The sequence below is a fragment of the Hylobates moloch genome, unplaced genomic scaffold (assembly GCF_009828535.3).
Source record: "Hylobates moloch isolate HMO894 unplaced genomic scaffold, HMol_V3 SCAFFOLD_15, whole genome shotgun sequence".
Lineage (NCBI taxonomy): Eukaryota > Metazoa > Chordata > Mammalia > Primates > Hylobatidae > Hylobates > Hylobates moloch.
In genome coordinates this window covers 8,484,236-8,498,215 of record NW_026652290.1, presented here as the reverse complement: position 1 = coordinate 8,498,215, position 13,980 = coordinate 8,484,236, and the positions used below count along the sequence as shown (strand labels likewise).

General features: G+C 59.3%; 2 long non-coding RNA genes across 2 annotated transcripts; both read left to right on the top strand.

Annotated features, from left to right (window-relative positions):
- Nucleotides 1–473: 473 nt before the first annotated feature.
- LOC116483797 (uncharacterized) lies at nucleotides 474–8,112 on the top strand. The gene is made up of 2 exons (XR_009210082.1): nucleotides 474–599; nucleotides 5,853–8,112. It is a non-coding gene; the product is annotated as an uncharacterized LOC116483797 (long non-coding RNA).
- On the top strand, nucleotides 703–2,520 carry LOC131381376 (uncharacterized). The gene is made up of 2 exons (XR_009210083.1): nucleotides 703–1,177; nucleotides 1,874–2,520. It is a non-coding gene; the product is annotated as an uncharacterized LOC131381376 (long non-coding RNA).
- Nucleotides 8,113–13,980: the final 5,868 nt, after the last annotated feature.

Below are 13,980 nucleotides of genomic sequence, written 5' to 3'. Positions count from 1 at the left end.
GCACTCCAGCCTGGGCGACAGAGCGAGACTCCGTCTCCAAAAAAAAAAAAAATAAATAAATAAAAATAAATAAATAAATAAATAAATAAATAAATAAAAGAGGCCGGGTGCGTGGCTTATGCCCATAATCCCAGCACTTTGGGAGGCCAAGGCAGGTGGATCACCTGAGGTCAAGAGTTTGAGACCAGCCTGACCAACAAGGTGAAACCCTCTCTCCACTACAAATACAAAATTAGCTGGGTGTGGTGGCGGGTGCCTATAATCCCAGCTACTCGGGAAGCTGAGGCAGGAGAATTGCTTGAACCCGGGAGGCGGAGGTTGCAGTGAGCCAAGATTGCACCACTGCACTCCAGCCTGGGCGATAGAGCGAGACTCTGTCTCAAAAAATAAATAAAAAATAAGAGAGAGAAGCAGCACCTGCCCTGGCCGCATGCTGAGAGCCCATTCTGCCCCCTCCTCCCGGCTCTGCCCTCAGGTGACCTACGGCTCCTTCGACTACACCTCGCTGCTGTACCTCTCCGACTACCTGGAGGACTTCGGCGGAGGGCGGTTCGTGTTCATGGAGGAGGGCGCCAACAAGACGGTGGAGCCAAGAGCTGGTAGGAAGCGTGGGCGGGGCCTGGGCGTGGGGTCCCCAGCTCAGGCAAGCGGCGTGGGTGTGGGGGGCGCGCCTGGGAGCGAGGCTGCATTCATGGAGCACCTGCTGTGTGTCGGGCCGGTGCTGAGTGATTCCCAGGTCTAGCGCCAGTCCCAACACCCAGGAGGCCGGTGTCTACGGGGCCACATGTCTGAGGTCACCGTCAGTCAGCGGCAGAGCTCCCCTCCATGCCCTGGTGCGCATCACCTTGACAGGCGCCGTCCATTTCTCTCCCTGGTGTGTGTCACCTTGGTGGTCAGGGTCCCCCTCCCTCCTCCGCTGGAGTGCGTTCACCTCCGTACCCTTCTCAAAGAGACTTGCGACCTAAGATTAGACGAGGCCCCAGCCCAGTGTCGGTGACCGAGTGCCCTCCTCGCTGGTGGCTGGGAACCCCACCGGGTGGCTCTGCGGTGCTGGCTTCAGAGCCCATCATGCTGGACCTTGCAGTCCCAGAGCCCCAGCCATGCCCAGCCTGGTGCAGACACAGCAGTGCCAGTGAGCATTTGCCGAGCGGACAGTCATCCTCTGCTCCTTGAACTTGTGAGTAACACAAGCCCAGGTCCTGGGGTGGGAGGGTGTGGGGAGGGAGGAACCCCTGTTAGGGGCCTCCTCAGGTGGAGCCCACGGCCCTGACCCCAGATGCAGCCGAAACTCGCACAGGCCCGGGAGCCCTCTGGACTGTGCCAGCGCCATCCACCCGCCGCTGCCTCACCCATCCCCAGGGCACTGCCCTCACCCTCTGCTGCCTCACCCGTCCCCAGGCACCCTCTGCTGCCTCACCCGTCCCCAGGGTACTGCCCTCACCCCCCCCCCCGCTGCCTCACCCATCCCCAGGATACTGTCCTCAGCCCCCGCTGCCTCACCCGTCCCCAGGATACTGACTGTCCCCAGGTACTGCCTCCACCCTCCCCCTGCCTCACCCATCCCCAGGATACTGTCCTCACCCCCCTGCCCACCCTCCCCAGGATACTGCCTCACCCGTCCCCAGGATACTGTCCTCACCCCCCCCCCCCCCTCCCCCCCCCGCCCCCAGGGTACTGCCCTCACCCCCCCCCCCCACCCCGCTGTCTCACCCATCCCCAGGGTACCGCCCTCAGCCCCCGCTGCCTCACCCGTCCCCAGGGTACTGCCCTCACCTATGGTGTGGCCTCTTGGCACAGTTGTTCCTCCTGCCTGGCTGCTCAGTCAGACCAGGGACTGTGTGACAGTCAGGACTTTTCTTTTATCTCTTTTCAGATCTCCAGCTTGTTTATTTTGAGATTCCTGTTATTTGTACTTGCCTTTCTCAGGTTAGTTTAGGACTTCAGTTTGCAAGCTCAGTTTGAGGGACTCTCTCTTTCCATGACTACCTGTGGCAGGTGGCCTGAGCTGCCCGGCCACTTCCTGCCATCCTGCCTCCCTCAGCTGCTCCCTGGCCACAGGCTGGACAGTTCCTGCTGCAGCCAGTGGCTGGCCAAGCCCACTCCCTGCAGCTGGCTTCAGGCCATGTGTGTCGCAGCCCTGGGCACAGTCTCCCCTGGTGTGGACTGGGGGCGTTTGGCCTGACTGCGTCCTGGACTCTCTCTGCCTTCATGTCAGTTGTTCTGAGTCATCTCTGCATTAGGGGAAGGGTTTGGACGTCCAGCCTCTGCAAGCAGGAGCCCAGCCTGTCTGCCCTCACCCCAGAAGTCCCAGTCACAGCAGTTTTGTGGGAAAATGAAAAACTCACAGAGCACAAGACAGGCGTTTTCTTGAGAAGTCAAAGCAGCCAAAGCCTCCTGGGACTCGAAATTACACAACTTTTTAGCATATTTTGATCTTAGTCATTTTAAGCATGATACATACTTGAGTCAAACATTTTGTATCACGATCTTCTTTCAGATAATTAAAACCTGTCTCCTGCATGGGTCTCTAATTGTGTGTATCTATGTGTTTACCTGTGATTTGGTGACTTTTTTTTTTTTTGAGATGGAGTCTTGCTCTGTCACCCAGGCTGGGGTGCAGTGGTGCGATCTTGGCTCACTGCAAGCTCTGCCTCCCGGGTTCACGCCATTCTCCTGCCTCAGCCTCCCGAGTAGCTGGGACTACAGGCGCCCGCCACCACGCCCAGATAATTTTTTGTATTTTTAGTAGAGACGGGGTTTCACCATGTTAACCAGGATGGTCTCAATCTCCTGACCTCGTGATCCGCCCGCCTCAGCCTCCCAAAGTTCTGGGATGACAGGCGTGAGCCGCCACGCGCAGCCATGTCGCAGTTCTTACCATGAGTGGCAAATGCCAGTTTTCTTTGTAGGGCAACTTTATCGAGGAAGGCAGAGTCCTGTGCTCAGGGGTTCCCAAGACCACCTTTAGGTCCAGTGACTCACTGTTGGGACTCACAGAAATCAGCAAAACCATTATACCCTTGGCTGTGGTTTATTACAGTGAAAAGAAATGGATTAAAATCCACCAAGGGGGCTGGGCGGGGCGGCTCACACCTGTAATCCCAGCACTTGGAAGGCTGAGGCAGGCGGATCGTTTGAGCTCAGGAGTTCAAGACCAGCGTGGCCAAGATGTCAAACCCTGTCTCTACAAAAAATACAAAAAGTAGCCGGGTGTGGTGGCGCGCACCTATAGTCCCAGCTACTCAGGAGGCTGAGATGGGAGGATTGCTTGAGCCTGGGAGGAGGAGGTTGCAGTGAGCCAAGATCCTACCATTGCATACTGCATTCCAGCCTGAGAAACAGAACCAAACCCTGTGTAAACAAAAACAATAACAAAAAACAATCCAGCAAGGGGAGAGGCCGTGGGGCAGGTTGAGGAGTGACCAGGTGTGAGCTTCCCACTATCTTCTCCAGGAGTTGGGTCAACAGCTCTTAGTTCTCCCCCAGTGATGTGTGATGATATTCAGGGGTGTCACTGACCAGGGACGCTCGGCCGAGCCTTGGTGTCCAGGGTTTTTACTGGGGGGCTGGTGGTGCAGGCATGGCTGGCCTCTGTCCTCAGCCCCTCTGGATGCTGAGCTGCTGCTCTGTGGCCCACGTCCCACCATAAGTCACATTGTCAGTGTGGACCATCTGGTGTGGCCCTAGGTCCCCAGTAAACAGGCTCTCCTATCAGGCAGGATGTTCTGAGGGCTCAGAGGTCCCTCCTAGGAGCCAGGGCAAAGGCTGGGCCTCTCTCTGGAGCATGCAGGGTGTGCACCGCCACCCCTGGAGTCAACCCTTTACCACACAATCCCCGTCCTGTGCCCCAGGATGTTTTTGTTTCCAGATGATGTCTTGTGGGTTCCAAGAAGTTAATGAACCGAGAGCCAGTGAAGCTGCTGGTGCAAAGGCTGGGGTCAGGTGTCCTTCGGGGACTCACCACCCGCCCGAGAGGGGAGAGACACATGGGATTCTGGAACCTGAGAGCATTGCTTATTGTTGATTCCCTGGTTGCCGTGCTGAGTCCTGCTTTAAGGAAGCGGGTGATAATCTATCTCATAGTCATTTACTAAAGAAAGTGCACCTTAGGCCGGGCATGGTGGCTCACGTCTGTAATCCCAGCACTTTGGGAGGCCAAGACAGGTGGGTCATGAGGTCAGGAGATCAAGACCGTCCTGGCTAACACAGTGAAACCCCGTCTCTACTAAAAATACAAAAAAAATTAGCCAGGCGTGGTGGCGGGCACCTGTAGTCCCAGCTACTCGGGAGGCTGAGGCAGGAGAATGGCGTGAACCTGGGAGGTGGAGCTTGCAGTGAGCCGAGATGGCGCCACTGCACTCCAGCCTGGGTGACAGAGCGAGACTGTCTAAAAAAAAAATAAAACAAAGTCCTTTTCTGGCCCCGTATTGGTCTCATCTCCGTGTGAGCCTTCAGTATTGTGGATGGCGGGGAGTTTCGTGTCCTCCCACAGCTCACAAGGCTCAGTCGCCCTCCATCCTTCCCCCTGTCCTTTGGTGCCTCTGTTTGCAAGATGTGCAGAAACACCAGAGGGCCAGCGGACACCCTCCTTTTACTGAATGCTGGCAGCCTCCCGAGAACCACGTCTGCCAGCAGCAGGGAGCAGAGAGAGCAGACGAGCATGGGCGACTGAGGTCCCAAATGGCGCGAGCCGCTGGGCCCTGTGCACAGACGGGCCTGCCTGCTTGTTCCGATGTCTCAGGCTTGATTGAAGCTGGAAGAAACCAAGGACAATGTGTCCTTTAGAAGTGTAAGGTCAGAAGGTGCCCTGATTCCAGCCGACCTGGAAAAGGACGTGTCCTGCATATCTGGAGGTGGCCCACACGGTCCAGGAAAGATCGGCAGCCTTGCCTGCATCCCAGGGCGCTTCCCAGCCTCCATTAAGAGGCGTCCACTGCATCCACGTGATTTCTTTTGCTCCGCTATTTCCGGGCACAGTACGACTCCCTCTTGAAGCTAGAATGCCCTGCACACCCGGGATGGACTTCTCTCCCCTTTCAAAGATGGAATCAAGTTTGCAAATGTGAAAGGAAAGAATTGCGTTTCCAGCGGTAACCTCTGAAGGGGAACGAAATTGTCACAGGATGTCAGGAGCCACGTCAGGGAGCACGGTGTCCTCTGAGTCTCAACGCCCCTTGCTTCCCGCTTGGTGACGGTCGATGGCTGTGTCCAGCAGTGAACGCTTTACCGCAAAAACTCTACAGTGGGGCAGTGGGGTAGGCAGCGCCACTTCCATATTAAGGCAAATGAACTGAGTCTCTTGAGATAGGCCCCTGCCTCCAGGACCTCTCAGGCCCTGGACCCTGGTTGCTGCGGTGGAAGCTGCCTGTTCAGGCGTCATCTCTATCACCCCTTGAAGGGAGCCAGAGAGGTGTTTGCGAGTTGGACTTGTCTTTCCTGATTCTTTGTTAGAACACCCCCAGGGCTTGGTTTTTGTTCTCAACCTGTGATTAGAAGTAAGATCCTAAAGTGTCAGACCTGGAAGGCCCATGAGAGCTGAGGAGATCAAATGGCCTGGGGTGACTGGAGCCAGTGGTGGCCTCGTCTGCAGCTCCTTCCTCTGTCCTGCCCACCACAGAGTCCCTGCTGGCCCCAGGGTCCCCTCCTCCGCCACAGGTCCCCTGAGCATTGCTGAGTTTGTTTCTCCAGCTCCTCCTGCTTCCTGCAGAAGCAGTTCCCCAGAGGGGCGATTTCTCCAGCCTGCCTGGTTGGCTGTGTTGGTTGGTTATAGTTGCTCTTTCGGGCGACCGCAGACCCTCTGAAGGCCATGGCCGTGGGGTGGCTCATGGTCTCCTCTCTGTCTTCTCTCCCAGGTCGCGTCTCCTTCTTCACCTCGGGGTCCGAGAACCTGCACCGCGTGGAGAAGGTCCACTGGGGCACCCGTTACGCCATCACCATCGCCTTCAGCTGCAACCCCGACCATGGCATTGAGGACCCAGCGTTCCCGTAGCCGGCAGCCGGGCCAAGGTGACTTCAGGAGGGCCCGTGTGGAGGCAGCCGCGCCAGTTGTGCACCCGCCCCCACGTCCACCCGCTCCCGTTGCACAGAGTGCCTTAGGAATTCTCCGATTCTGATTTGCTGATGTGTTAATCTTTTCATCCGTGAGTAAATGGAGGGAACCAGCTTTTCACTTCTCCAGCATCGCGTGTGCTTGGGCTGTAGGCCTGGGAGCCTGAGCTGGAGGCCAGCCCCTCCCTCAGGAAAGGGACCCAGCAGGACGGGGCGCAAGTCCCCATCTGTGAACGGACGGGACTCATCCACCCAGGCCTCGTCCGGGTTCAGCAATCCCCCAGCCCATCAAAGACTGGCTAAAGCATCAGCCATAAATGGGGACAAACTTGGGGCCAGCAGCTTCCACTGGGGTCTCGGCATCAGCAAACCGCATCAGCTTTGGAGAAGGGTCCCTGAGTGGCGGCTCTGGAGGCAGCAACGGGGTCCTTTGGGGTGGGTGGGAGTTCTGCTGGATTCAGGTGGAGGTGAACATCTGCTGTTCCCACAGCCCTGCATGCACCCCCAATGCTGCTGGCCCACAAATCACCATGGGCACCACGGCCCCACCACGCCAGGCTCGGCCCTGTCAGTGGCCAGCATCCCGAGGGCCAGAGTCCGAGTGTCCTCACCAAGGAGGCTCTTGGCGTCGCTATTCCGGCTCCCGTGGGCCTTCTGCTGGGTCGAGGCTAGGTCTCCTCCTCCCCCTTTGCCCTGGCATTAAACTGATGGTCAGGCTGGGTGCAGTGGCTCACACCTGTAATCTCAGCACTGTGGGAAGCCGAGGCGGGAGGATAACTTGAGGTCAGGAGCTCAAGACCAGCCTGGCCAACATAGCGAAACCCCGTCTCTACTAAAAATACAAAAACAAATTAGCCAGGCGTGGTGGTGCAAGCCTATAATCCCAGCTACTGGGGAGGCTGAGGCAGGAGAATCGCTTGAACCCGGGGGGCAGAGGTTGCAATGAGCCAAGATCGTGCCACTGCACTCCAGCCTGGGTAACAGAGTGAGACTCCATCTTAAAAATATAAAAATAAAGTGGTGGTCAGAGGAGCCCCGAATAGACCAGCTGTGGAGAGGCCTGGGTGGGGTGGCTGGCAGGGAGGGCAGGCCAAGCCCAGTTTCTGCCCACAGCCACCTCAAGGTGACTGTCCAGGGGTTTGGGCACCTTCCTGGGAGGGGGACGGCCGCCCACCCTGAGTGGTGTTGAAGCCAGGCTCTCCTGGATGCCCTGACCCAGCTGCCTGGGGAGAGCCCTGGGCCCTTCCTCCCTAGGCCCCTCCTGCCTTGGTCCCTCCTCCCTCAGCCTGTCTGGCATAGATCCATGTTCCCCAGCCCCTGGCACAGGTACCTCTGACTGGAGGAGGCCCCACCTGTGGCCCGGGAGCTGATCTGGGAATTGATAAAGAAAGGGGCAGCGTTCCTGGGCCCTGGGAAGGAGTGGGCGTGAGGCCAGCTGAGGCATGGTGACCCCTGGGTGCGGGGGACTTGGGGGCCGCACCTCAGTTTGCCCAGGGCCCCTCCTGTACCACGGGCCTTCTCAAGGCTATTGGGGCCACGGGCCACATGCGGAGGACGGTGTGGGTTAGGCTCCCTGGGTCCACAGCTTCTGCCCGTGTATGGGGAGCCCTCCTTGGTCAGGGCTGCAGGCTCTGGGCAGGTGGGGCAGGAACCCTGAGGCTCCTGCGCCCTCCCATGGCCTCTGACGTGGGACACTGGAGCGAGGCACGATTCTGAAGGACTCCATGGATCTGGGAGGATGAGGCTCACCTCCGGTTGTGGACAAAGCTGTCCTCGCGGGGCCGGCTGCTTCACGGACGCTCTCTGGGTTGGGCCGGTGGGCCCCATCCTGGGTGGGAAGTCGCCTGAGCCTGGGCCACCCTTGAGCTTCTCCCAGTCTTGACTTTCCGGAGGGTCCGTGGCTGTGGTCACGGTCAGGGCAGGTGGGAAATGCTGCATGGAAACCTGATCCTGTCACCTTGGAGTAAATGACGATGTCGCCGGCTTCTCGCCACGTCTAATGGATAAATGCATTTGAAGAAAGTGGGTGTTGGGTTTGTTATGGGTTACAGTGTTTTTGAAATACGTAAATTATTAGTTTGATTTTCATTCTTGGCTACTTATAGTATTCATGATAAGCACAGAGGTACTTGGACAAAGAAATATATTCGGGCAAAAGCAAGAATTTCCTTCTTTTGCGGAGCATCAACAAAGCACGAGGCAGGAAGAGCACGAAACAGGAACAGCAGATGAGGATGGGCGGAGGAGGCGGCCCCTGTGCCCGCAGCAGTGAAAATGGATACCGAGGCTCCTCGTGTGGCGGAAGAGGGCGTGGGGGTCCCCCGCAAGCCAGTCCATCTCCGTGTCGTTCCTGGGGACGCCCGACACATACTGGAAATATCCGAGTTTCAGGAGAAGAGCGGGTCGGGCCCCTCGCCGTCCCCTGGACTCACTTTGCATGGCTGCACCTTCCTCCCCAGGAAGGGGCCCCGTGGCTCCTGTCTAGCGTCCTGGGAGCCAGCCACACCCTGCCAAGACGCACCTTCTTTCTTCGTGGTCTGGGCCCCTTCTCCGTGTGTCTCTGTCCTTCCTGTCTGCTCCCAGCCCCAGTGTAGGCGTTGGATCAGGTCCTGGCCGGCTTAGGGCAATGCCAGGCAGCAGCCACTCCCTCACGGACCCCAGGGTCCCAGCAGCCCCTCCGGTGGCCCACCCCCGGGGGCTTGCCCCACCCCACCTGCCAGCACGCCCTGCCTAGAGGGCAGGGGAGGGTCTGTGGCTGGAGACCAGGGCAGGTGCTCGGGCCCCTGACAGGCCCTGCCTGGGCTTTCCTTCCTCCATAGCCCCTTGTGAGGCCAGGCCGGGCTCACTGTCCCCACATGCCCCTCGGCTCTGGGACCCCGCACCCAAGCCCTCCTGCTAGCCAGTCCTGCCCTGCATCTTCATTTCGGCTGGCGTGTGTGGCCACCTCCCTGTGCTGGGCCCTCCCTGGGTGGCCACGCCGTGTTCAGGGCTCTGGAGCATGCGGCCCTCAGAGGGGAGCCTAGACTCCTCAGCCCGGATCAGACCTTGCTGGCATCCCTACCTCGCTGTCTGCCCAGCCCCCTTCCCATGCTCACGCCTGCTGGCCCTGGAGTCCTGTCCATAGTGAGGTGGGTACGCTGGCTCCTGCCTCTCCTTGGGCCCCTCCCTCCACCCCTGAATCCACACCCCCCAGGACTGCCTCTTAGCAGCGTCCCAGGGAGAAGGCTCCTGGCCCCCAGCTGCCCGGCCTGGCATGCAGATGGCCGCACACTAGAGGCCAGGGGAAGGTGGAGGGAGGATGGGGGAGGAGAGCCTGGGGACAGAGATAGCCCCTCCCCATCAGGCCCCAGGCCCAGCCCTGGCCTGGCTCCCAGCCCCCGAGAGGAATTTTGGTTCAGGGTGGCCAGGTCTGGCCGAAGGGCAGGGGGGCAGCAGCTCCGGTTTCTTGCTGACTTCTAGTTCTGGAGTGAGACACAGCTATGTGTTTTTAACACGCTGTGGGGTGCTGGAGGCCACCTGGACGGACGGAGCCCGGCCCGACGTCCTGTGAGGACCCATCAGTCCCAGGCACCTGCATGTGTCCACTCCAGGGATTCCCAGCACTGGGCCCCAGGCACGGCCTGGGTGGTCCCTCGAGCTGAGGTACCCTAGCTGTGAAACAGGAGAGGACTCGGTTGGAGAGCAGCCCAGTGGTGGGCTCTGCCAAGGGGGCTGCCGTCGGGGCCATGAAATACCCAACAGCCCAGCCCAGGCCGCTCGGCCTGTGGGTTGCTGTGGGCTTCAGGGAAGCGGGGGTGGGGGGGCTTGCCAGGAGGTCCCCTTGGGCTGGCTGGAGGTGACAGGGAGATCCCAGGCCTAGCTGGCAGTGGGATCTGCAGGGGCCCCACATGGGGAGGGCAGAGAGGGGGCTGGGGCTTGGACCGGAGTCTCCAGGCCGCTGACCGTTGGGGCTGTGTCCTGCTCTGACCTGACTCACCCCCCAGGCCCTCCCAGCCTGGGTCTCCTTGGCTACAGGTGGGCAAAAGTGACAGGCCAGAGCTGCCCAGCCTTGGGCCAGTGCCAGCCTGTGCACTTGTCCTGGTGGCTTGGGGCACACGACACCTCTGAGGCCTGGGTCAGTCCCAGGAGAACTGGCCTCCCCTGACCCCTGCATGGGGCTGGGCACTCGGCCTGGGAAAAGCCGGAGTCTGGAACAGCCTGGCTGTTGGCCTTGGCAGCCTCGCTTCCAGCCGGGACTGTCATCTGTCTGGAATTCAGATGGAAAAACCTGCCCTTGTGAGTGATGAGGGAAGGTGCCAGACAGCATGGGTTGCACTGAGTGCTTTCCTAGGGGCAGAAAGGGGCTGACCCTCCGGGTGGCCAGGAGCGCCCCTGTGATGCTGTGCAGGTTCAGGGCAGGAAGAGCACAAGTCTTTGCCAAGCAGCTCCAGCCGTCCTCCCCGGCCAGGGCCGCCTCACCCCACAAGCGCAGTCACTTCTGCCACCCGCAGCGGCGGGCCGCCTTGACGTCCATTCCACGGGGACGGCCTCCCACAGCAGAGAGCGCCCGGGCAGGTAAACAGCGGAGCCTGCTGGTTGGAGGTGCGAGCCACTTCCTGAAGCACGCTGTTCCTGGAATGCCTGGGAACTCAGCAGCTCTAAATGGCAGGTGCTGCTTTGTTGAGGAATAACTCACGTGAAGTGCGGCTTGGGGCCTTGAGACTCCTGTGTCCACGCGCCAGTGCACCCCACCCTCCCCCCGTGGACACCAAAAACATGTTCTCCACGCTCACTATTGGGAAGGCGAGAGGGTGGGACCTGGGGGTGTCTGAAAAAGCCCCTTTGGACTTGAGGCCAGTTTGGGGAACGTGGCGTTCACCCCCACTGCCCTGCAGCAGCCCTGGTCAGGAAGTGGCGATCAGAAACCAAACCCCAGCCACGCCAGAGCCACCTGGAGACAGACCAGACGTGGGGCAGTCTGTGAGGGCGCCTGGCAAACCCATCACCCTCCGCAGGCACCTGCCGCCAGACATCCACTCCCAGCCGGGGACACAGTTCATTCATGCATTCCTTCACCCCCCCAGGCATGGACTGTCCGCTGCCTTGTTCTTGGGACCAAGGCCTGCCCAGGACACCTTCTCCCTCGCCATTTTTGCTCTGGGCTGAAGCAGCTGAGGGTGTGGGTTGGGGGTAGCAGGGGTGGGCATGGTGGGGGGATATGACAGTGCTGGAACCCAGCCCCTATCCTGATGCAGACGGGGGCCCCATCCTGGCTGCTCTGCTGCCCAGGGCCTTCCAGGGGAGCTGCACACCCCACACAGCAAAGGCCTCTCCAGCACACACCCTACCATTTACCCCATAGACCAAACCCAAATTTACAAAACCTCCTATCCAGCAGAGTCAGTGTCTCACAGAGGGATTTTCGGTCACCTTTTATGAAAAGAAATTCCTTTCCCAAGTGCACCTAATATCCAGTAAATTCTAGGTGCTTGCAGGGGGGCAACGGGAGGGCCCGTCCCTTGCTGGTGAGCGTCCACAGCATGGCTGAAGCTGCTTTGTGGAACAGGGAGACAGGGAGACAGCGAGACAGCTTCCACCGGCCCAGTGATTCTGCCCCTGGGTTCTACCCAGGGCAAACGAAAGCAGAGGCTGAGGCAGCAGCGTTCACAGCAACTTCCTTAGCGACTGCCCACCCAGGGCTGGACCCAGACAGCCGCCCCTCGGCAGGGGCAGTGATCCCTCGGCCAGGCCCCAGCAGCAGAAGGGAGGGAGCTGTGCTGCAAACTACAGGAGTCTGGACATGCAGGACCGCAGGCTGCAGGCTCCCATTTGTAAGGAGTGCTGGAACCAACAACACCTGCCAACGGCCTGCAGCAGGGACGTGGCCTCGCGGAGAGAGTCCAGGGGGCCTTGCAGCGGGGGTGGGGGGCCTTGTGGGGAGGGGCCTGGGAAGCCTTGCGGGGAAGTGGGGGGCCTTGTGGGGAGGGTCCAGGGGGCATTGCAGGGAGGGTCCAGGGGGGCCTGGCAGTGGTCAGGGCCGTGGGCACAGCAGAGCTGTGGTGCTGGGGGCAGCCAGCCGTGGACAATGTCAACTAGGACCTGTTAGAGCTGGGATCTTACTCTTGCTTTCAGGGCGGAAACGACTTTTGCTGAAATCCCCAGCGGGGCACTCAACCCCTATAGTGGGTTGTGCCATGCACTCCATTGTCGCCGCCCCTGACCGGCCCCTGGCGCTGTGTCCCTCCTACCTGAGCAGGCTCTGGTTCCAGCCCTGGACACAGCTGGGGTGGCCACGGGGATTCCTGAGGAGAGGGGCTGTCCACACAGCCTGGTAGCTTGGAGCCCCGGGACCCCCACGCCTGGCTCAGGGTGGGGCTGGGTGAGGTCTGAGTAAGGGTGCCAGGGAAAAGCAGGGCCTGGGGTGGGAGGGGAGGAGGGGAGAGGAGGAGAAGGGCCTCCAGGGGCGGTGCAGGGGGCAGGGGGCAACGCGTAGATGGACACGCAGGCCTGGGCCCAGCTCTGACCTCCCCAGCTGCCGGCCTCTCGCGTGCCATGTCCTCCTCGTCCTCCAAGGCAGGCGCCCGACAGCCCCACGTGCAGGAGACGCACAGCACTCACTGACCTCAGGCCTGGCTGTGTTCGCGGCAACCATGAAGGCCTCAGACATTCAAACTTTTTAATAGACCAGGCGTGGTGGCTCACGCCTGGAATCCCAGCACTTTGGGAGGCTGAGGTGGGCGGATCACTTGAGCCCAGGAGTTTGAGACCAGCCTGGGCAACATAGGGAGACCCTTGTCTCTACAAAAAATACAAACATTAGCTGGGCATGGTGGTGCGTGCCTGTAATCCCAGCTACTCAGGAGGCTGAGGTGGGAGGATCACCTGAACCGGGGAGGCGGAGGCTGCAGTGAGCCAAGATCACACCCCCTCTTAAAAAATTTTAGTAACAATCCTGATTTTAAAGCTGTGTATACCTTTTGGGAGAAATCTGGAAAAGACTCAAAAGCATAAAAAGTAAAAAAAACAAAAAACAAAAAAACTACCTAAAATTTCCCACCAAGGGCTAACACTGTTGCGAGATGGAGTCTTGCTCTGTCACCCAGGTTGGAGTGCAGTGGCGTGATCTCAGCTCACTGCAATCTCCGCCTCCCAGGTTCAAGTGATTCTCCTGCCTCAGACTCCTGAGTAACTGGGATTACAGGTGTCCGCCACCGCGCCTGGCTAATTTTTGTATTTTTAGTAGAGATGGGGTTTCACTATGTTGGCTAGGCTAGTCTCGAACTCCTGACCTCGTGATCTGCCCGCCTTGGCCTCCCAACGTGCTGAGATTACAGGCGTAAGCCACCATGCCCAGCCCACTGTTGCTATTTTAAAGTGTCCCTATCAAGCCTTGATGCGTACATGCACACACATGCACCCACACACTCCTACACAGCCACGTGTGCACATGACACAGTCGCAGTCACACACACAGCCACACGCCTACACAGCCATGTGTGCACACGTGACACAGGGTCGCAGTCACATACACATCACACGCCTGCACTGCCGTGTGTGCACATGACACAGTCGCAGTCACACAGCCACACACCTACACTGCCATGTGTGCACATGACATAGGGTCGCAGTCACACACACACCACACGCCTACACTGCTGTATGTGCACACGTGACACAGGGTCACAGTCACACATGACACATGCCTACACAGCCATGTGTGCACACGAAACGGTCGCAGTCATACAACCACACGCCTACACAGCCATCTGCACACATGACACAGTTGCAGTCACACACACAACCACATGACTACACAGCCATGTGTGCACACATGACACAGTCGCAGTCACACACAGCCGCATGCCTAGACAGTCATGTGTGCACACAAAACAGGGTCACAGTCACACACAGCCACACGCCTACACAGCCATGTGCACACATGACACAGGGTCG